The sequence below is a fragment of the Myxocyprinus asiaticus genome, chromosome 27, assembly GCF_019703515.2.
Source record: "Myxocyprinus asiaticus isolate MX2 ecotype Aquarium Trade chromosome 27, UBuf_Myxa_2, whole genome shotgun sequence".
Classification (NCBI taxonomy): Eukaryota; Metazoa; Chordata; class Actinopteri; order Cypriniformes; family Catostomidae; genus Myxocyprinus; species Myxocyprinus asiaticus.
This window is the reverse complement of record NC_059370.1, coordinates 22,718,317-22,743,430: the sequence shown is the minus strand read 5'-3', so window position 1 is coordinate 22,743,430 and position 25,114 is coordinate 22,718,317. Positions and strand designations below refer to the sequence as shown.

The window sequence follows — 25,114 nt, the reverse complement described above, 5'->3', positions numbered from 1 at the left end:
GCAAAGAACACAAAACTCCTTAAGATGATGGTTAATGGAGAAAAATAACCCTGGGAGAAATGTCATGGTTACTGGTGTAACCTCCGTTCCCTGATGGAGGGAACGAGACGTTGGTGTCGATGTAGTGACACTAGGGGTCACTCTTGGGAGCCAGAGACACCTCTGGTCTTTGATAAAAGGCCAATGAAAATTGGCGAGTGGTATTTGCATGCCACTCTCCTGGATATACAGGTATAAAAGGAGCTGGTATGCAACCACTCATTCAGGTTTTACGCCGAGGAGCCGATATAAGGTCCAGCCATTTCAGTGGGTAGTTCAGCGTTGTGGCAGGAGGGACACAACATCTCGTTCCCTCCATCAGGGAATGGAGGTTACACCAGTAAGCATGACGTTCCCTATCTGTCACTCACTCGACGTTGGTGTCGATGTAGTGACACTAGGTGTCCCTATACAAAACGCCACAAGGCTGAACTGTGTTATGTGAACTGGCGGTGTGTGGTGGGCAGACTTGCTGTGTGCCTCATAGCCAGCACACCAGGTTGACACGTAACCTCCCCCAACACAGTTATGAGTGTCGAACGGCCCTTGTTGGGGACAAGTCGACTACCCAAAGATAGAAACAGGCTTAACCCAGTCGTGGCCTCTTTTCCCCTTCTCTTTTTCCACTCCTTAAAAAAGAAGGGGGATTATCCGACTGGGCTGCCAGGTCTAGTTGGGGGGTGTCCCTCCCAAGGGGAAGACACCACGGAGACCACATCTTGCCCAAAGAAAGGGGGGTGATATTTAAGTGGAAAAATACGTCACATGGTCTTTCCAACCATGTGGAGAGCCTTCAAGGTAGATACTGCCCAATGGGGGAGGAGTTACTACAAACATGGAGACTGGGACAGAGGGGCTCTGCCCAAGGAAGACGCAGTTTGCCAGCAGGGAAACGAACTAGCGGAAGATATAGATTGCATGGGGTTAGCCTTACAGGGAACCACCACATGCAGAGCACCTACCCCAGAACAGGGCTCTTAGTTAGCGTGTGTACTGGGCCGGCAGCGAGTCTCTCCGAAAACTTGACTGCCACAGGGCTCGGAGGAAGTCAACCAGGGAACAAAGTTTGTGAACACTACTGGGAATTAATGGTGCACGTCTTCAGCTCCAAGGGAGGTGGAAGGCGCTATGTGCAAGCGATACACCTGGCCGGCTATCCCGGGCTTATCCGCTTGTGTTGTGTGCCACTACCTGGGACGAAACCGGTTCCACCCGGAGGTTGTAGAACCTTGCACAGGTGTAGGGTGTTGCCCAGCCTGCTGCTCTGCAAATGTCTGTTAGAGAGGCACCCCTGGCCAGGGCCCAGGGAGCCGTTACACCCCTGGTAGAATGGGCTGGTAGCCCTACCGGGGGCGGCATGTCCTAGGCGACATATGCCATAGTTATGGCGTCAATGAGCCAGTGGGCGATCCTCTGCTTGGAGACAGCGCTTCCTTTCCGCTGTGCACCAAAGCAGACAAAGAGCTGCTCAGAGATTCTAAAGCTCTGCATGCGATCCAAATAGATGCGTAAAATGCACACCGGACACAGCGACGACAGGGCTGGGTCTGCCTCCTCCTGGGGCAGCGCTTGCAGGTTCACCATCTGGTCCCTAAAGGGGTGGTGGGAACCTTGGGCACATAGCCCGGTCAGGGTCTCAGGATCACGTGAGAGTAACCTGGACCAAACTCCAGGCACATTTCGCTGACAGAGAATGCTTGCAGGTCACCTACCCTCTTGATGGAAGTGAGCGCAGTCAGGAGTGCAGTCTTCAAGGAGAATGCCTTAAGCTCGGCTGACTGCAAAGGCTCAAAGGGGGCTCTCTGTAGACCCTGAAGAACTACAGAGGTCCGATGAGGGAACGAGGTGCAGTCTGGAGGGATTCAGCCTCCTGGCGCCTCTTAGGAACCTGATGATCAGGTCATGCTTCCCTAAGGACTTACCGTCGACTGTGTCATGGTGTGCTGCTATGGCAGCAACATATACCTTCAAGGTGGAAGGGGACAGCCTCCCTTCCAACCTCTCTTGCAGGAAGGAAAGCACTGATCCGACTGCGCATCTCTGGGGGTCTTCCCGAAGGGAAGAACACCACTTAGCGAACAGACGCCACTTAAAGGCATAGAGGCACCTCGTAGAGGGGGCCCTAGCCTGAGTTATCGTGTCTACCACCGCAGGTGGGAGACAGCTTAGGTCTTCCGCGTCCCGTCCAGGGGCCAGACATGGAGATTCCAGAGGTCTGAGCGCGGGTGCCAGATGGTGCCCCTTCCCTAAGAAAGAAGGTCCTTCCTCAGGGAAATTCACCAGGGGGGAGCTGTCACGAGGAGCGTGAGGTCCGAGCACCACGTCTGGGTGGGCCAGTAAGGTGCTACCAGGACAACCTGCTCCTCATCCTCCCTGACCTTGCACAGGATCTGTGCAAGTAGGCTCACTGGGGGAAACGCATATTTGCGAATGCCAGGGGGCCAGCTGTGTGCCAGCGTGTCTATGCTGAGGGGGGCCTTGGTCAGGGTGTACCAGAGCGGGCAGTGGGGAGTATTCTTGGGAGGCGAACAGGTGCACATGTCGAATAGACTCCAAATCAGCTGGACCACCTGAAGGTGGAGTCTCCACTCTCCCCTGAGGGTAACATGTTGTGACAGCACGTCCGCTGTAGTGTTGAGGTTGTCCGGAATGTGAGTGGCTTGCAGCGACTTGAAGTGCTGCTGACTCCAGAGGAGGAGATGGCAGGCGAGTTGTGACATACAACGAGAGCGCAAACCACCTTGGCGGTTGACATATGCTACCGTTGTCGTATTGTCTGTCTGAACTAACACGTGCTTGCCCTGGAACAACGGCCGAAACCTCCGCAGGGCGAGCAGAATTGCCAACAACTCGAGGCAGTTGATGTGCCAATGCAGTCGCGGACCCGTCCAGAGGCCGGCGGCTGCATGCCCATTGCAAACAGCGCCCCAGCCCGTTTTGGAGGCGTCTGTCATGACCACGATGTGCCTGGGGACCAGTTCTAGAGGAACACCTGCCCGTAGGAATGAGAGGTCGGTCCAAGGCCTGAAAAGACGGTGACAGACCGACGTAATGGCCACGCGGTGTATCCCGTGGTGCCATGGCCGTCTCGTGGTGCCATGGCCGTCTCGGGACTCGAGTCTGGAGCCAGTGCTGAAGCAGCCTCATATGCATCAACCCGAGCATGGTGGCCACCGCCAAGGATGCCATATGCCCCAGGAGTGAAGTCCGACACCAAACAGGAATAGAGCTGGATCTGGCCGGGGTTGAGACAGGGAAACAAATAGAATAATATTAGCGTAGATGCCATTCAATTTATTGCAGAGTTATAGATTATGAGAAATGTTTCTGGTTCCGGCAGTCCTAATTAAAGAAGCCTAATTGCGAGTTGATGGATAAATTTGGTGTATGCCTGGCTAAATAGATGAGTCTTTAGTCTAGACTTAAACTGAGTGAGTGTGTCTGCATCCAGAACAGTGTTATGGAGACTATTCCATAGTTTAGGAGCCGAATAGGAAAAGGATCTACCTCCTTTTTTTATGGATTTTGTTATTCAAGGAATTATTAACAGGCCAGACTTTTGTGATCCTAATGAACGTGATGAAATATAGCATGACAGAAGGTCACTTAAGTACTGTGGAGCAAGACCATTCAAAGCTTTGTATGTAGTTAACAGAATTTTAAAATTAATACGAAATTTAACAGGTAGCCAATGTAACGATGATAGAATGGGGCTAATATGATCATATTTCTTGGTTCTAGTCAGCACTCTGGCAGATGCATTTTAAACCAATTGAAGTTTATTTATTGAACTTGCAGTACATTCTCCCAGTAATGCATTACAATAATCTAGTATTGAGGTCATGAATGCATGAATTAGTTTTTTGACATCAGCAACAGAGAGCATGTATCGTGATTTAGCAATATTTCTGAGGTGGAAGAATGCTGTTCTTCAAACATTGGGAATTTGATTTTCAAAGGACAGATTGGTATCAAATATAACACCTAAGTTCTTCGCTGAGAAGACGACGTAACAGTACATCCATCGAGAGTCAAATTATATTTTAGTGTCTTATTTTTAGAGGTTTTTGGTCCAATAATTATTACCTCTGTTTTGTCAGAATTGAGTAGAAGGACATTTCTGGCCATCCAATCTCCCAAGGGAAGCATATATAAGGAGAATAGGAGAGGTCCTAAAACTGATCCCTGTGGCACTCTATACTTAACTTTTGTTTGATTTGACAATTCCTCGTTTACACATACAAAGTGGTAGCGTTCTGATAAATAGGACCTAAACCATGCTAATGCAAGTCCACTAATGCCAACATAATTCTCCAGCCTATTCAAGAGAATGTCGTGATCTATCGTGTCGAAGGCAGTACTAAGATCTAAAAGCACTAGAAGTGAAATGCAGCTGCGATCAGATGATAAGAGGAAGTCATTTGTAACTCTGATAAGTGCAGTCTCTGTACTGTGATAGGGCCTAAATCCTGACTGAAATTGTTCATATATACCATTTCTCTCTAGAAATGAACATAGTTGGGATGACACTACCTTTTCTAGTATTTTCGACATAAATGGGAGATTTGAAATCAGTCTATATTTAGCCAATTCTCCAGAATAAAGCTGTGGTTTCTTAATCAGCGGTTTGATAACTGCCATTTTAAAGTTTCTTGGGACATATCCTAAGGATAGAGAGGACTTAATAATATGAAGAAGAGGTTCTGAGATTACAGGGAATACCTCTTTTAAGAGCTTAGTTGGTATTGGATCTAACATTCATGTTGTGGCTTTTGATTTTTTGATAAGTTTTGTAAGCTCTTCATGACCTCTACAGTGAAGGATTGAAGTTGCTCATGAGGAAAGTTATGAGACACTGTTGTCTGAGGTGTGGTGACAGTTGATTGCATAATTCCAATTTTATTTCTGATCATTTCTATTTTATCAGTAAGAAATTAATTGAGTCATTACTATCATGACTTCATACTAGCATTAGCTCAGGTCAATGAGGCCTATGATCAATAAGTTCCAAAAATAAATACAAAACCTGTGCTAACTGAAAGAAAACAAGTTGGCAAAAAGATCTAATCCAATATTTGGTGATAATATAGCATAATGAGAGATTTATAAGCAATATTTATAGGCCGGTCATTTTTGACCGGGAACACCATAAGTGTGACTTTGTGCCATTTTGTACAAAATAAAAGCATTTCAAATCAAACTTCCTGGTTAAACATTAAAGCACACTAGTGTGATAAATAGTACAGAATGTTTTCATATTTTATTTATTACTGCCAAAATCATCCACAAATAATGCTTTTTTTCACTCAAAAACAGAGGTGCATAAGCTCAGGTCAATGAGGCCTATGATCAATAGGCTACAAAAAGAAATACAAAACCTGTGGTAATTGAAAGAAAGTTGACAAAAAGATCTAATCCAATATTTGGTGATAATATTGCATAACGAGAGATTTATAAGCAATTTTTAATAGTCCCAGTCATATTTGACCGGGAACACCAAATTAGGTAAAAATTTCAACAAGGGTTAAGGTACTCATCCCTTTCCCCCTTTAGATGTGTGCTGACTCCCTCATTGCCAGGACTCTCCTCTCTACCTACAGCAGATGCCGTGTATGTTCAAGTTAGACCTGAATCAGATTATCAGTTTCTAGGCTTAGTTGAAATATACTGATTGCAGACAGAAAGAAGGGTGACAGGCTAAGGGCTTTACCACAGGGGCAGATTGATGGAATAACTGATTGGGACTGATGTTGGGGCCATTTATACAGCTATAATTGCTCCAGTGATATTGACACTCCTCAAACTCGTCCATAACCTTCCCTTCTCTTTTGCTCTCAGGATCTGGTAACCTGCAGTGGAAGATTGGGTATGGTATAATATCTATAAATAGACTCGAAGCCCAATTACAAAGAAACAGTATTTATTTCTAAATTAAACAAGATTGGAACACTTTTGCAGGTATTTCTACCAATGTTCGACCCATATTTTGCCAAACTATTTATTTGATCAAGCAAAAAAAAAAAAAAAAAAAAAAGATTGTGAAGAGCTATTAACAAGCACTCCATGTTATCAACCCAAGCTACACTATGTATGATTTCTTTTTGTTAGAAATGAACAAAATTTATTAATGTTCAAGTACACCAAACCATGTATTTGCCTTACCCCGATTTACTATGGTAAGCCTATAATAATGATTTATATTTTAGAGCTGTTGGGATGGATTTGGTGGGAAATTGCATACTTCCGTCAGTCATCCAAGCATGTTTACATCATGTCCGTAAATAAAGAAAAGAAGGTCCGAAGCTACTACAGCACGTGTGTATGTGCGGTGAAAGGTGTGGTAGTGGTTTGAAGCTGAAAGCTTGTAGCCACAAAAAATGAGTGATATTGACCATGGATCATTCAAAAAGGCAACCCTATGGGGAATCACCTGTTTTCAAAATAAAGAAACCTCGAACCGAGGAGAGTGCAAGCAAAAATGGAAAGCAGCAGAGCCCATAATAATACAACATGAAACAACATCAGCTTGGCTTTTTCAGAGGTGGCGACATCTTTGAGATCTTAAAGGATTTAAAACTGACCCAGAGATGGCTTTTTCTTGCTTGACAGGTAAGATATTTTATTGGACCGATAGTTAGCCAGGAAGTTCGTTTAGCGCGGTAGTTCGTGAGATAGCGTTAGCCACTCTAATGGGGCATTTTACAATTATGGATTGTGGTACTGCAGTGCTTGATTTCATTTTCGAGGAAGGACAATGGAAAAAAATAAACTTTATGCTGGTAACAATGCCAATTTCTAAACCAGTTAGTCTATTTGCCTGCTAGCTAAGTTATAATAGTTTCCACAGTTTGACTTTATCTGATATGACTAGCAATCATTATGTCTACAGTAATGTCATCGTTGCCTAAGTTTTGTAGTGCTTTTTATTTTAAAACAATTGTTTTCAATAAGTCAAAGCAACAGTGAAAGATATGCTACTTACCTACTAATAAGACATATTTCTCATATATCCGTCTTTTTCTTCCTTTCATAATTTATTTATTTAATTTATTTGTGGGGAAGGGGTGAGTTTTGTTGTTGTTAGTGACATTCGCTCTGATAAGTTGATCATATGTATCCATGGTTTCACCGGTACTCCTCATAACCATCAGATTCATCCACGCAGGAGAGCAGAGCCGAAGCCCGACTGACGTAATTACCATAACAATGTTCCTCCGCAAGTAACTTGCAGTTCTATGCTTCAACCGCTAGAGGGCCAAAAGTTATATTGTAGCTTTAAAGAGCACCTATTATGATTTTTAAACGTGCCTAATTTTGTTTTAAAGGTCTCATACAATAGATTTACATGCATCCAAGGTCAAAAAACACTTTCATTTGCTCATAATTTAAATTGCAGTATTACCTTTTTTTCCCAGTTTCAAAAACGACTCGTACAATGATCCATTCTAAAGGATTCATTCTAAACTCCTCCTTTCAGAGAGCCTAATCTGCTCTGATTGGTCAGATGTCCCAGTCTGTTGTGATTGGTCTACCGCTTAGTGTAGTGTTTGAGGGCGGGTCAGAGCTGTTCGCAAGCAGCCAATGAAGACCAGAAGCGGGTTTTTTGTTACCAAATTACGTAGGTTAGTACAAGAAGTAAGTCTGGAATTACTAACGACTCCTTTCAGGTGTTCAGAATCGGTTCTTTCTTTTGGGAGTCAATAACTCCATTTGTCGTGCACTTTGATTTTTGAAAATTTGCAGACTTTTTTACATTCACAAAAAGCTATATAACACACTATATGAAAGGTCATATTTGCAAAACCATAATAGATGCTCTTTAAAAATGGCTCAAGAAAAGGGCATAGAAAGGTGGGAGGGTAGTAGGTTAAAAGTTCTTCGGCTAAAATTGGTCTGCTTACTGAAATTCAAACCATTTCCCCCATATTGTATTAACCATACACACTAACCCAAACCTCAACTCTCAACCTAACCACCAGTAGTGTAAAAATGCAATTTTAGTGGGAAAGTGCAACCTCCAAATCGTGCTCTTTTTTTTTTTTTTTTTTTTTTTTTTTTTTTTAATATACAGTATTTATGTGAACATGATTACTTCCTGGTTTAAATTTAACCAGATCCCGTGTTTTGGAGGTTGCTCATGCAAGATGCTATCAGTAGTGCCACAGAAAATGTAAACACATTTGGTGACATCACATTCAGTGACGTTCCTTCAACTTTTGGTTTTAAACCCAGAAGAACAAAATAGCTAAAAGAAATGCAAATATAATTCATCTATTTATATTAAAAATCTTTGTCAATCATTGTCTTCCATCATGTGCAACATGTACCTATCTGTTAACGACCATTTTAAATCTGAGACTAGAATTTAATTGAGAAAGTATGTGTAAGATATTTGTTGGATATACTGGTCAGCAAATAGCTCTGATAAGTTGCATCTCTTTTTCTTTTTTACACACACACAAATACACACTGCAGTACTACTAAATATTTCTTCTACAATCATTTCAAAGCAGTTTCCTTTCTACCTCTAAGAAAAAAAAAATAGAATGATAATTAGTTTATCGCCTTTCTTTAGGTACAGAATTGCAGTTTTCAACGTGGCTGGGGAAGAGAAAAGGAAAAAAGGCAGATGGGGAGAGAGAAGGAGATCTCTCCATTTCCAAACTAACCAGGCAAACCTGTCCATTTGGTATTCAGATTCCATGCTGGCTGAACTCTGATGTGATATCACACCAAGGTAAGCAGGAGATAGGATCTTAAATTAGACTTGCAAAGGAAACAAGATGAGCCAACATTAGAAGGCAATCTAAAATAACAAGAAGAATGATTTTTTGTAACCTGTTTATTTAAATTATTTTTCTCTTACCTTTTTTTATATATGTGAAATAGTGTGAAATGAGCAAAACAAGTCTTTTTTTATCGTCTTATTATTTTGTCCGACTTGCTGCCAGTTTTCATTGTTTTTCATTATTCCCCTCCATTATTTCCTCATTTCCATTCTTTTGGTCTTTGGACACCTCTTTCGCTAGACAATCAGATTGTCTGTAATGGTTTTGAATGTCCTTTCCTCTGGAGAGGCTCTCTAGCCAATTCTGCTTTCCCTGCATTTAGAAGGCTGAAGTTTAAAGACTATGATCTTTTTTCTTTTTTCTTTTCTTTTTTTTTATCTTGATAGTGTTGGCAGTGTTATAAAAGCAGCAAGTGTTCGGACATCTATTCGTATGTGGATGGTATTAATGTCTTCAGAAATGATGATTCATGCCATTAAGAAAACACAGTTTCACAATGAATAAGACACCCTATGCCTTTGGGCATCATACATTATGCCGCAGCTAACTAGTAATACCAATTTACATTTTAAAAACATGTCCACGCATTAAAAGCCAGAACTTGAAACGACACTTAATGCTCAAGCAAGCCTAATTTTAACTGTAGCATGACTGTTTTGTGAAATGAATATATCCCGAACAGACATTCAAAAATCATAATTTTTCATATTGAATCTACCAAGGAGGTCTTTAATACCTGGAAAAATCTATTTAATAATATTTGCAATTTTATGTTGCTTGCAATAAATTTATTTCATCAGGGTACACGGTTATGCTGCGTTCCATCAAGTATTCCTACTTGATATCTCCGATCTCCGACCATAAATGCATTCCATTCCCCGATATTCGGAACTGCAACTGTCTCGTTAGCTTAGCAGGGGTTTGACTATCATTAGAGATGTCTCCTAGCAACCCAACTGATAAACAATGCTGCAGCGCTAGCATTTGTGCTTCAGCTGTACAATTATCAAAAGAGATTATAATGTTTTATACACCTGTTTCTGCAGGCATTTGTTAAACAATATTAAACAAACTAATTTATCGATATTACTTAATAAATTGAATGTTTATCACTTTGTATATCTCTGTAACAGAGTAAAAGGGAAAGGAAGAGGCGAGAACCGGCTTGACAATATAAATAATAATTTAATGATTAACTTAAAGCAAAAGACATAAACACAAACGCTTACTTGGCAGTTGCCTGTAGCTCTCTCTCTCTGCTGAACTGCTGCCTCCGGCTGCCTTCATGCCTCTCATGGGCTTGATTAGCCTGATTAGGGGCCGGGCGTGCGTCATCACGGCCCGGCCCCGCCCTCCTCCTTGCCACACTCCTTCCTCCTTTGCTTCAGGCCGGGGAGCCCCTGGCTTGACGTACCCCCCTTCCGAGGGGGGGCATGCCCTTCCGGCCCCGCATTCCCCACCTTCTCGGTCCTGGGAGGGAGACAAGGGGAGGGAAAAACAACCAAAAAAGAGAGGGAAAGGCCAACACGGAGCAACAGCGGGAGATAGAGAGGAGAGAGAGAGAAAAAAAAACGTACTCGCCGGTTCTCTGATATGCCTTAGCCTGGTCCTCGGTCACTCCTCTACCCTTTAGTGGATGACAGCCACTCCTCCCCAGGTGGATCAGAGGCAGTCCTCCGGCTCCTGGCAGATGGAATGCCCTGCCGCGTTTTGATGGATGGTAGGGGTTTCCTCCACCCTTTGCAGCGGTTCTCCTGCTCCAGGCGGTCGGCGGTGAGCCCCTCCCCGCTCGCAGACTGCAGTCTTATGTTTGACCCCGCCGTTTTTAGCGGCCGGTAGGGGACTCCTCTGCCCTTGGCAGTCGGTAGGGAGCTGCAGGCGGTCGGTAGGGAGCCCCTCCTCCCCTCATGGTCAGTGGTCGTTCTTCTGCTTTGAGGAGGCTGGGCTCCTCAGTCACCCGGTGTATGGCCGTGGCTGCTCCCCTGGGGTGGATGGCAGTGGTGAGGACTCTATTACAGCGCATCCCTCCTCCTTCCCGGGTTTCGGCACCAATGTTACAGAGTAAAAGGGAAAGGAGGAGGCGAGGATGAACCATCAAAATAATTTTTAATAATAAATAAAACCATAAAGAAAAGACATAAGCACAAACACATACAGGGCAGCTGCCTGTTGCTCTCTCTCTGCCGAACTGCCACCTCCGGCCGCCTTTATCCCTCTCATGGGCTTGATTAGCACACCCGGCCCCGCCCTCCTCCTTGCCACAATCTCCCTGAGTGTCGACATGTTTGTGTGACATCATGCACCTGCATCTCGGCGAAATCGGAGTTGAGAACTTCTGCATGAGCCTACAAGTTGTAATTCTGACTTCAAGATGCATTCCATTGCACATTTCTTAGTAGTAAGTTGTAAAATCCAACTTTCTGAGTTGAATGGAATGCAGCACTAATTTTCAAAACTTGATCTGACACTGAATGCTCAATCAGCCCAATTTAAATTTAGAAAACTCCTGATGTTGCTATAACAATGCAAAAAGCACTTACCAATTTACATGAAGTGAAAATCAGTCCTCCTTTCCTGTTTAATAAATTAAGCGATCTCACGGTCATGCAGAACATCTCATGTTTTTAAATCCATAAGGATCTCTTTCTCAATGGCAATACCAGCAGTGATGGCAGCCGACTCGTCAGACAGCTTGATCTTACGCTTTTCGTTCTTGAATTACGTACATCACTTAAAGCATGATTGCATCACTCTAGGCCAGCTAGAAGGCCTCGACCGGGACATATCCTAAAGATCACACCCACCAAGACAAATAAATCAATTTGATTGGCTGATGAATCTGACAATCTGACTGACAATCTGACTTTAGTTGCCCATTCATTTGCACTGTTGAGGGATTCTGAAGAAATTCTGAAGGCCTGACGGGGTGAAGCTCAGACTCACGTGCTGCTTCAACTGGTGTTGATCGGGTACAGTTGTCACACTTTGCTTGTAAGCATCAAGGAATACATTCTGACTGGATAAACTTTTAGTTTTTCTCTATTTGTTTGTAGATTAATTAAGAGTGGAAAGCGATTAAAAATGCACAGGCAAAAAGGTAATTGAGAATGAAAGGATGAAAAATATTTATTTATTTGGCATGTTAGGCCAGCAGAGAATGCTTTGCTGGCCCTGAGAATTCGCCACTGATATATATATATATATATATATATATATATATGCTCCTTGAAACAACCACACCGTCTTTTTCCAGAGCAGCCATTATTTCTCCTGAGGTTACCTGTGGGTTTTTCTTTGTATCCCAAACAATTCTTCTGGCAGTTGTGGCTGAAATCTTTCTTGGTCTACCTGACCTTGGCTTGGTATCAAGAGATCCCCGAATTTTCCACTTCTTAATAAGTGATTGAACAGTACTGACTGGCATTTTCAAGGTTTTGGATATCTTTTTATATCATTTTCCATCTTTATAAAGTTCTATTACCTTGTTACACAGGTCTTTTGACAGGTCTTTTCTGCTCCCCATGGCTCAGTATCTAGCCTGCTCAGTGCATCCACGTGAGAGCTAACAAACTCATTGACTATTTACACAGACACTAATTGCAATTTAAAAAGCCACAGGTGTGGGAAATTAACCTTTAATTGCCATTTAAACTTGTGTGTGTCACCTTGTGTGTCTGTAACAAGGCCAAACATTCAAGGGTATGTAAACTTTTGATCAGGGCCATTTGGGTGATTTCTGTTATCATTATGATTTAAAAAGGAGCCAAACAACTGTGATAATAAATGGCTTCATATGATCACTATCCTTAAATAAAAGACAGTTTTTTGCATGATCAGTCATATTTTCAAAATCAATGCCAAAATTTCACAATTTCTGCCAGGGTATGCAAACTTTTGAGCACAACTGTATATATACACTGGTCGCCAAAAGTTTGAAATAATGTTCAGATTTTGCTCTTACGGAAAGAAATTGGTACCTTTATTCACCAAAGTGGCATTCAGCTGATCACAATGTATAGTCAGGACATTAATAATGTGCAAAATTACTATTACAATTTGAAAAAAAATGTTCAGAGCTTCTAAAACTACTTCAAAGTGTTCTCATCAAAAAATCCTCCACATGCAGCAATGACAGCTTTGCAGATCTTTGGCATTCTGGCTGTCAGTTTGTCCAGATACTCAGGTGACATTTCACCCCATACTTCCTGTAGCACTTGCCATAGATGTGGCTGTCTTGTCAGGCATTTCTCACACACCTTACAGTCTAGCTGATCCCACAAAATCTCAATGGGGTTAAGATCCATAACACTCTTTTATAATTACGTGTTGTCCAATATCTGTGTGTTTTTGCCCACTCTAACCTTTTCTTTTTGATTTTCTGTTTCAAAAGTGGCTTTTTCTTTGCAATTCTTCCCATATGGTCTGCACACCTGAGTCTCCTCTTTACTGTTGTACATGAAACTGGTGTTGATCGGGTACAGCTGTCAGCTGAGGACATGTGAGGTGTCTATTTCTCAAACTAGAGACTCTGATCCTCTTGTTTAGTTGTATCTGGGCCTTCCACATCTCTTTCTGTCCTTGTTAGAGCCAGTTGTCCTTTGTCTTTGAAGACTGTAGTGTACACCTTTGGACGAAATCTTCAGTTTTTTGGCAATTTCAAGCATTGTATAGCCTTCATTCCTCAAAACAATGATTGACTGACGAGTTTCTAGAGAAAGCTGTTTCTTTTTTTGCCATTTTTGACCTAATATTGACCTTAAGACAAGCCAGTCTATTGCTTACTGTGGCAACTCAAAAACAAACACAAAGACAATGTTAAGCTTCATTTAATGAACCAAACAGCATTCAGCAGTGTTTGATATAATGGCAAGTGATTTTCTAGTACCAAATTAGCAATTTAGCATGATTACTCAAGGATGCAGTTTTGGAGTGATGGCTGCTGGAAATAGGGTCTGTCTAGATTTGATCAAAAATTACTTTTTTAAAATAGTGATGGTGCTGTTTTTTACATGAGTAATGTCCTGACTATACTTTGTGATCAGTTGAATGCCACTTTACTTCCAAAACATCAAAATCTGTACATTATTCCAAACTTTTGGCCACCAGTGTATATACAGTTGTGCTCAAAAGTTTGCATACCCTAGCAGAAATTGTGAAATTTTGGCACTGATTTTGAAAATATGACTGATCATGCAAAAAAACTGTCTTTTATTTAAGGACAGTGATCATATGAAGCCATTTATTATCACAGTTGTTTGGCTCCTTTTTAAATCATAATGATAACAGAAATCACCCAAAAAGTTTACATACCCTTGAATGTTTGGCCTTGTTACTGACACACAAGGTGACACACACAGGTTTAAATGGCAATTAAAGGTTAATTTCCCACACCTGTGGCTTTTTAAATTGCAATTAGTGTCTGTGTATAAATAGTCAATGAGTTTGTTAGCTCTCACGGGGATGCACTGAGCAGGCTAGATTCTGAGCCATGGGGAGCAGAAAAGAACTGTCATAAAATCTGCGTAACAAGGTAATGGAACTTTATAAAGATGGAAAAGGATATAAAAAGATATCCAAAGCCTTGAAAATGCCAGTCAGTACTGTTTAATCACTTATATATATATATATATATATATATATATATATATATATATATATATATATATATATATGGTGAGACACTTACAATGGAAGTGAATGGGGCCTATCCATAAATGTTCAAATACTAACTGTTTTAAATATATAGCCATAAGACATAAACAATATGAGTGTTAACATGATTTTAGTGTGATAAAATCAATTACTATCCATTTATGTGTGACATTATATCCAATTGTACAAGTTCCCCATGACGATGTGACGCTGTAAACCCTAAAACCCTATAAGGACTGTTATAAATTATTTCAACAACTTTACAGCTTAAGTAATACTAAAATTTTAACAAAATAATTAATGTAAGTGCTTTTATATAATGATATGGTTCACATTTCTGCAAAAATCATCCCGACTCACTTCCGATGTAAGTGCCTCACTGTAACCTCAATTTTTGCTTTTTTTATTATTATTATTTAGAATATGAGGGATGAGTTGAAATTATTTACTGTGGTAATCAAAATTATGCCACAGATGCTGTCGATTGAGCATATTTTGCACGGAACCCAGAATATTTCTTTAAAAACAGATAATTTCACTGTGTTGGCATTTTGTGCCCTCATATTTTAAATATCTGGTGCACTGCAGTAAATTATTAGATCTGCATGGCCAGTTTCTGGGGAAGTGGGGATAAAATATTGTACAACCAGGCCAGAAACACACTGACTAAGGAAATCAGAGTGGCTAAAAGAAGCTACTCTGAAAAGCTGAAAAAAACAGTTTTCAGCCAATGATCCTGCATCTGTGTAGAAAAGCCTGAAAAGCATTACCAAGTATATGACACCTCCCCCTCGCGCTGTAGATAATCAACAAATGGCTGATGAACTAAATGTGATTTACTGCAGGTTTGAAAAGTCCAGTCTCACACCCATCCCCCGCTCTGATCTTCACTTCACACACACACACCAACATCTCCTGGAATCCCCCTCCTCCCCCCTCCTGCTACTCAACCTGCACTTATTGTTTGTGAGGAGGATGTGTGCCAGGTATTCTGGAAACAAAAGACTAGGAAAGCTTCAAGACCAGACAGTGTCTCACCTGCTTGTCTGAAAGTCTGCGCTGACCAACTGGCCCTGATCTTCACACAGATCACTAATAGATCACTGGAGTAGTGTGAAGTTCACTGCTGCATCAAACGCTCCACCATTATTCCACCTGTCGCTCTCACATCTGTGGTCATGACGTCATTTGAGAGATTGGTTTTGGCCTACATGAAGGACATAACTGGACCCCTGCTAGACCCCCTTCAGTTTGCTTACTGAGCAAAGAGGTCTGTGGATTATGCTGTCAACATGGGACTGCATTATATCCTGCAACACCTCGACAGACCTGGGACTTATGCAAGGATCCTATTTGTGGACTTCAGTTCAGCCTTCAATACATCATACCTGATCTTCTCTCAACCAAACTGACACAGCTCTCCATGCCAACCACAATCTGTCGGTGGATCAATAGCTTTCTGACAGATAGGCAGAAGCTAGAGAGACTGGGGAAAATCACATCCGGGACCCTCACTATTAACACTGGTGCTCCTCAGGGATGCATTTTCTCTCCACTCCTCTTCTCCCTGTACATGAATGATTGCACTGCAAAAGTCTCCTCTGTAAAGCTCTTGAAGTTCGTCATTCAGGTTCCTGGGCTCTACCATCTCTGAGGACATGAAGTGGGACACCCACATAGACTCCATTGTGAAGAAGGCTCAGCAGATGTTGTACTTCCTTTGCCAGCTGAGGAAGTTCAACCTGCCACTGGAGCTGCTGACTCAGTTCTAATCAGCCGTCACTGAGTCTGTCCTGTGTACATCTATAACTGTCTGGTTTGGTTCAGTCACCAGAAAGAAACTACAACGGACAGTTAGGACTGCTGAGAGGATTATTGGTGCCCCCCTGCCCACCCTCCAACACCTGTATGTCTCCAGAGTGAGGAAACATGCAGGTAGAATCACTCTGGACCCCACACACCCTGCCCACTCCCTTTTTTAACTGTTGCCCTCTGGCCAGTACTACAGAGCACTCAGCACCAGGACATCCAGGCACAGGAACAGTTTTTACCCTCAGGCCATTTTCCACATGAACAATTAAACTGCCTTCAGGACTCCCATAGTGCTATAAAGTATAAATATGTCATATAAATATGTAAATTCACTCATATTTAATTCAATAAACATGCACATATATTTACCACTTGCACATGTACATATGTCATTCTAAGTTATATAGTACATTTTTTACTGTGTACCTATATATATATATAAAAAAAGGTTCAGCTGTTACTTAAATGTATCTATAGTAAATAGTTTAAATGTTTGTATAACAAACCAGTTACATAGGGCTTTGAGAAACACGGCATGCTCATTGGTTGTAGCAATGTAAGTCAGTGATAGTTCTAGGGTCTGTCAGATCCACGGGAAATTCACGGGCAATAATAAAAAGGAGTTCTGGTCATACTATTATCTTGTCACCACTCCCCAGTGATTACACCCTGCTGCTCGCCTTACTTGCTCAACAACGACGTTAATAAGACTCCAGAGGTGGAGTAATTGGCTCCTAATTACCGCCATCTTCCGACCAACTGGCGTCCTCAGCAGCTGCCCGGAGGAAGGAGGAAAAATAAACCAGAGATGCCAACTAAAGAGGATGAAACATTAAAATGGTTTTGTAGCGTAATTGTCAGAGGAAACAGGAGGAGGTTCCAAACATGGATTCTCATTGGGATGAATTGCAAAAGACCTGAATAATAGATCTCTCTCTATCTCTTTCTCTCTCTCTCTCTCTCTCTGTAAAGACTGATGTGACTGTATAAGCAGAGCAGCTCATAAAATGTTAAGAAGACAGATGACGGAAAAAGTGTGGTGCATGGCTTACAACAGGAAAAGAAACATGGGGTGAGACTGTGCTTAAGGCATCACTAGTTGAAAATGGAGTCGACTATAATTGCTTCAATGAGTGTCTATGAGATACTCAAAAGAAGAGAAAAAGAAGACAATGTGATATTCAATTGGAATCACTCGTTGCAAAATATAATCAGCCCGAGGGCATTTGAAATTGTGTCTTTAAATGTCTGCAATCGTGTCTTCTGTAAATCCTCTAAATGGACCAAGAGAGGACACACTAATTGTATGTTAAAAGCTCAAAATCTGAAATAACTCAAACAAAGCTGCAAAGAATCCATTGAAGATTCTCACATTGCAAATGTTTAAAACTCAGAAAAGCAGAAAGGATAATCATGACAAAATTGATCTATTCACAAAAAATGTACCTTTAAAATGACTACTTACCAACCACATCAGGTGCAGTGATGTTGTTTGTTTTTAATGTAAGAGTGGACCTCTGGCCACACAGATAGCATGCTTTCTTGAAGTTATTTGATTACACAGCCTTAAAGCACTGCTTTCTTCACCTCATTTTCTCTTAAACCCTTCTGAGGGAATAACAGGTAGCGGATGACAGGCATGCTAAACACCTGAGATGAACCCAGCCATCCCTGTGTGATAATGGCAGGGCAATATTTTACATTTGATGAAGCCACATTTTGTAAATTTGTATCAGCACAGATAAGTACAAGTACCCCTCTATGTTAAATATAAAAGCACTGTCATGCTTTGACCTGTTGATATAACTCATTGTGTGTTTCTAGCACTCTGTACTCTGTTTAGTTCTATTGTTTAATTATTTGTTGTTTGTTTTAAAAGTTCTCCCAAAAAATGTAATATCTGTTATAATTTACTAACCTTCTTGTTGTTCAAAATCAGTATGACTTTCTTTCTTCAGAGAAACATAAAAGAAGTTTTGAAGCATGTTCCAGCTAGTTTTACATATTGTAACAAGCTACTTTATTCCAACAAAAAGCTTGAAGCATGGCAAAATGTTACATTGAGTTTTTGTCACATGTTTTGCGCATGCAGCTTGGTTAAGGCAATAATAAGGCAATAATGCATGTTATGTAATGAGGACTTATGGTATATGCAGTCTTGAAAAGTTGATTAATTCTAGTGAATCAATTCATTCCGACAGTTTGTGTAAATGAACCCTGTGCAGCATTTTAGGTCTTCTTATTTAGTAAAAATGTATCTGTTCATATTTAATCTGTCATCCAAATTGAGATTGTTCCATTATTCAAAAACCCTCATTGTTTTGTGTCAGAAAAATATGGCCCTGGTTAAATGATAAATTAGATTAACAGATAGTTATAGCCTACATTTAAAAATATATTTCCTCCTACAAATTATGAGTAGTTTATACTGTACCAACACTGGTTCACGCTTCCATACAATTAAAGTAAGTGGAGACCAGGGTATGGACAAAAAAGCATCATAAAAGCATCATAAAATTTGTCCATACAACTCATGCACTATATTCCAAGTCTTCTAAAGTCACATGACTTGTTGTGAGAAAAAGGTCCTACATTTATTATGTTATTTACTGAAAATGTTGCCTTAGTCTTTGTCTAGCTGTGGTCACCGTTGTCTTTCATTTCATTGTAAATAACAGTTTGTGTGTGTGTGTTGCATGAAAGAAAGAAAGAGAAATCAAATGTATTTAATGAAATGAAATCAGCCGTCATAGACCATGGTATACAAATGAATATCATCAGTGATGAGATTGTATGATATATTCTGGTCATGCTCATCTATGGGTATTTTTCCAGTTTCATTGTGGGAAGATGTTTTGTTCCGCTTTGACTTTTAGCATTAGCTCACTTGTCACATAATGTCTCAGCTGAAACAAATCCCCCTTGTGCTAAACCATATTAGTGTCACATCCTAATTAGTTGTACTCTTTACTTTCTTTCTTTCTCTTTCCTTCTGTTAAATGTTCCCTTCTCCACCCTTCCCATTTCCTCAAAACACACTGAAAACCCTAATAAGTTCATTGCACTCATTTGATTGAGTAAACTCATTCCCTCAATTCCATTGAGTAATGGGGTCTCCCAAAACTTGAGTATTTAAGTTCAATTAACTTGGTTTTCAAATAGAGTGAACTTAAGTTGAGTTAACTACATGCAAGTAGATTTAACTCAGATTTGAATTTAAATATTGTTGTTTCTACTGTTGTACATTTTAATTGAATTGATTCAATTTAGATCAAACAACAACACAGCTCAGATAAATTTGATAACTGATTTTAGGTCAGTTATTAAATCATTCTTTACAGAAATGCATATATGCACTTCAGCTGCACATGCACAAAGAGAGCTGAGACAGTGTGACCAGGGTCCAACTTGACCAAAGAGACACAGATCATTGGTGACATTACACCAAACAACTATTTGCAACAAAGCATAAATAATACAACAAAAGAGCTAAAACATCTATGAATTCTTAATAACAATTATTTAAATTCCCCAATCTGTTCCCTCTGACCAAGGAAACATAATTCAAGCAGCAGGGGATTGTGGGTATTCCCTGTAGCCTCAATTATGTACTCATTAGTTTGAGTTATTAACACTTCAAATCTTAAGTCTATAGATTTTTGAGAAAAATAAGTTCAATGAACTTAAATATTTGAGTTATGAGTCCAAAACTTGACATTTCAAGTAACAATTAAGACAACTTGATTTTTACAGTAATGACAAATTTAGGGTTTACAGTGCACTAACTCTTTATCATGTGACAAAAGAAATGATAGAGAGATCCTGCTAAGATAAAGCTACTTCTCGACAAATTCAATTAATTCCCACAATATTTTGATATTTATAATATATATATATATATAAACTCTAATCATTGAAGACCTATTAACATTTTTAAATAATAAATAGCAAGATGTCAAACAGGGCATCCATATTAAAGGAATAGTTTACCCAAAAATGAAATAATAATAATAATAATAATAATAATAATTTTACTCACATATGTCACCAAACCCATATAACGTTCTTTCTTCAGTGATTAAGTGGATTTCTTCATAGGGTTTATTTGCCATGATGCAAGTGAATAACCATCAAGGTGATCAAATACTGTAACTTCAGGGGACTTAAATAGTGCAGTTCAGTGTAGGCATATAAATAAATAAATAATAAAAAAGGAATAATCCAAATCACTTGCTATGTTTGTTGGTTTGACAAATCATAGTATCATTACCAAAACCACCAGAAAGTTACAACTTTCAAGTATTTCAAAATCATAACTTCCTGAAAATGACAACTTGCTGAAATATGTTAGTAGAACTTCAGAATAGTAAAAACACAATAATCAAGTCAATCTTTTTTCTTTTTTTCCCCCAGCATTATTTAGTTGATTCAAGACTTATTTTACAGTGTATTGAGCATCTTCTCTGCTTTGAAAATGATCATGATACACAGGAATTCTGCTCAAAACCAATGGCCCCATTCTCCGAGCATCTCAGATCAACTCCACAGCACTTAGAGGAATTAAAACCATTAGCACAATTTATATCAAACATCACCATTTGTTTCATCTTACTTTCAGAAGACATTTGCACTGAATTTAACTGAGGCTATAGCTTCAGGCCAAGAATAATTATTAGATGGAATACATCTGAATACAGAGGCAAATCACTGACTCATTTAAATATGAGTGATAGATGCAGCCCTTGTTTCAGAAAATAAATAAAGTGATAAAGTGACCAGAGGATCAGGAATTCTGCAAAGTTGAGAGAATAATGTGATTGGTGGGGGGTGTTCTGCTAGAGGCGGTCACCAAAGGATGAATGTACAATCTGACTACAAGTCAATCACATACACTTTAGGGGAAGTTGTCACTGCTTCTTCAGAACACTTTGATGGAGACAGACATGTACACATTCATGGATCTGTGAGGAGCAAGAATGGGGAGGTGAGAAAAAAAAAAGTTGAAAATAGGAATGTCTGTAGGACCCAGCTATTAGATATAGTCAGGGTTGGGAGGGTTACTTTTGAAATGTATTCCACTACAGATTACAGAATACATGCTGTAAAATGTAATTTGTAACGTATTTCGTTAGATTACTCAAGGTCAGTAATGTATTCTAAATACTTTGGATTACTTTTTCAGAACTGGTAGATTTTTTCACTTGTTTTGACTATAAAAACTCTGCCAGTACAGTAAGACAAAATACACATGTTAAAAATACATTCTCTGAAAAACCTAAATATCTTATGCAGTGTTGTTTCTAAAACAAGATGAATCAAACTGATCTTATTTTAAGGATTTTTAGATATTTTTTACAGGAAAACAATAAAAAAATTAACAAGCATACAATGTTTGCCCTAATATCAAAGGTCATACTAGAAAAAAAGAAATTATGATCCAACGTGAATTATGATCGTGCCTGGTAACATGCATGTAAAATGTCTAGAAATAGCATTTTAGCTTAGCGTAAAGCTGACAATTTACACAAGGTTTATTTCTATTTCTTCTGCTCCAAACTTACTTCAAATTTACTTCTGTGTCTGCTCGTATGAATGTAACACATCATAAGAAAGTGTTTCACCGCTGTTCAAATACACTTTGGATCGCATAATTTATATGTATACTTTTTCCATCTGAAAGGACTAAATATTAAATGAAACAAATGACAATAAAATGCAAAGTAATCTCTTCAGTAATCAAAATACTTTTTGAATGTAACTGTATTCTAATTACCAATTATTTAAATTGTAACTGTAGTGGAATACAGTTACTTATATTTTGTATTTTAAATATGTATTCCCGTTACTTGTATTTCGTTACCCCCCAACCCTGGATACAGTATGGTCCAAAACTGTGAGACCACTATTGAAAATGAAGTACTTTTATTGTGCATTCTTTTGTAAAATCAAAATTGAGCATTCAATTAGAAATTACATTATCAGCATTGAAACTTGAGTGAAAACCTTGTATTTCTTAGTATTGGTATGCTCCCTTTTGCTTTAATGGTAGCATGCACTTGAGCTGAGCATTTTACTTAACTTTTATATGTTTTTATTTATTTTTATGTATTTATTTTCAAAATCTTTTGTTTAAATCCAGGATAAAATGTAAAAATATTACATTTTCAGTGTGGTCTCAGACTTTTTGACTGACATTTGCAATCAACAAAATTCTTAACAAGGTTCATTATGACTGATTTAAATTTAGACTTTTTTTAATTATTATTTGATTGGACAGATTGTCCGCCACACACATCCTCTGGCAAGAGTACAGTGATTTCTCTTTACTGATGAGTTAAAAGAGAATGACTCTGTTTTAAGCCTGTACTTACCTCTGTGTTCTTAACAAATGTGTTCATGTTTAATCAACCAAAAATCCTTCTCTCCCATCACCCAGAGGCCACTGAGGACATAAAAAAATAAAAATAAAAAAATAAAAAAAACATTTCTAAGAAACACATGGGTTGATTAAAAAAAGCACAATCTAAAGTGTCTGTTCCCTGACTGCCAAATGTTCTTCCTTGTACCCCTATATCAGTCAGTTCCATCAGAATGATGATTGGTACTAATTCAAATGTAGATATTTAATTCAGTCGGCGTAAGACCTGTACTACGGTTCAGCTCTCAGATACTTGCTCGAACCATCAGATCCTGCCAGAGGGTGATGATGGCAAGTGAGAGGAGCTTACCCCTATGCCTGGTGCTGATGGGGTGGAGGGGGGTGAAAACGACAGATATATAAAGCCTATAAAGCAGAGGCAGGATTGTGATTGGATGTGATGCCTGAACTGAATGAATGCATAAAGATCCCAAGTCTTCCTGCTAGAACTAAGCTTACTTTTCCATTTCATGTTGGTTTGATTATTTATGCGCCATTTCTTGCAGTTCAGGTTGATAAACCGTGTTTGTGTTTTAGGGAGGCCAGGCTCTGCTGAACTCCTCTCATCATTCACAACCTTCGCTGGCCCAGCACTCTCAGGCATCCCACTGACAGGAGCAACAACAGCTAATGAGCTACAGGCATTATTAACATGTGTGTTTTGGGCTCTTAATTACTCCAGCTCTAACGTCTGTACACAATTTATAACGAGCCCAGCGCAGGCCCCTGTAGGCACTTACCTTGGTGAGATTTCTTCTAAATTGGACGATTATTCAAGCAGGCGGGCAGACATGACAAACAATAATTGCCGCTTGCAGATTTAACTTATTAGTGTGATGTATTGATCCAGGAAGCTGTAGAGAGAAGGAGAGAGGTATTGGGGTGGGAAGTTTAGATGGGGTCTTTTGGAGTTGGGTTCAATTCCACCTGTACTGTGCTTGCTGTGGTAATCTTGTTTCAGAAAGGTCACATTTGCTGCCATGAGCCATCTCCACTGCTTTCATCTTATAACCCATATAGAGAGGACTATTTACAAACCTCCTTTTGATGATCAAAACACTGAGGATAAGATCTGAGACAGGATGAGAGATCAGGAAAGGAGAGAGGTTAGGAATAGGGAGAGACTGATAATTGCACAAGAAGAGTGTGTGTGCTACGTTTACAGTATATGTGGCATAACAGGCTGTTTATTTATTTTTGTGTCATTCTTTTTAAATTACAAATTAAAGTCTGAGTAAAGGGGCATTCACATATAAAAAAATCTGCAGCAACAAAAAGACCAGAAGTAATCAATTTTGAATGAGAGTTGCTGATTTCCGGCAACATGAGCGACAGCCAACATTGGGTATTTGTTGTGTCCAGCGATACAACAAGATGAGAAAAAGGTTATGCAAATAAGCAGTGATGCAATGTGATGAATACCAATGGGAGTAAAGACACCAGAGCACATGCAATTAGATACTGCAGTCGAGTGTGGAAAAGATGGAGAAGTCAGTGTTACTGTGAATGATGTCACTGCTCTATATGATTTGTCTCTGCCCACATGCAGGAATATAATAAAATATTTTGTAGTGCTTCTATGGAAAATTTGGCTCATGTTAACTTGCATGCTCTTCGGGATTTGTACCACTGCCCTTTTCAAATCAAGTGCAAATCTCTTTCAGTTGAGCTACAGCGAAATTTGATTGTGCCCAATTAAGATTATAAATGTTGTTAGTTATGCAAACGTTAAAATGTATCGTGTGCTATAGTAAAAGTGTTTTGATGTCATAAGATAACATGGTGTGAGGAACATGGCGAAAAGTGTTCATGAATTGATAATCTGCGATTTTCTTTGTGATGTGTGAAAGGGAATAAAAGTATTTGTTGTTGTAGTGCCTCTAGAGTTAATTTCACTAGGAACAGCCATAATGCATCATCAAGCCATGCAAAACCTAATAAGACTTGTATCAGCAACACATACCACTCGTGATCAGATTGTCGATAGGGAATCCAGCAATAATAATGCCTTAAAAAATAAAAATAAAAAAAAAACAGCAGGACTGTAGTTTATTCTGTATGCTGCAACCTTCATTAACCCTTATACCATGGTCTGTTTGAATACTTGATTCTGATTGGATAGAATGTGTGCGTTAAAACCCTTTTATGCGCAAGTAGCTCCAGTCGGTTTTAATCACCGTTCTATATTAATGCACCTACTCTGCTGTCCTCCGTAATGAGACATAGTGAGAGTTTTTTTGCATCTGTTCAAACAAACTCTGGATGAAAATATAGACTCAGAGCTGGGATTAACCATCACAAAACAACATCATTAGGTCGTGTTAAAATCAACTGTGAAGTGCTACAGGAATATGATAAATCTAAAATTGCTGTCCTGCTCAACATGTGCACTAGAGGGTGCCCC

General features: G+C 39.7%; 1 long non-coding RNA gene across 1 annotated transcript in view; it reads left to right on the top strand.

Moving 5' to 3' along the window:
• LOC127418260 (uncharacterized) overlaps window positions 1–24,701 on the top strand; it is a 30,532-nt gene extending 5,831 nt beyond the window's left edge. Inside the window, exons 2-3 of the long non-coding RNA XR_007893398.1 lie at window positions 8,615–8,776; window positions 23,248–24,701. This is a non-coding gene — a long non-coding RNA (uncharacterized LOC127418260). The remainder of the gene's footprint in view (window positions 1–8,614; window positions 8,777–23,247) is intronic.
• Window positions 24,702–25,114: the final 413 nt, after the last annotated feature.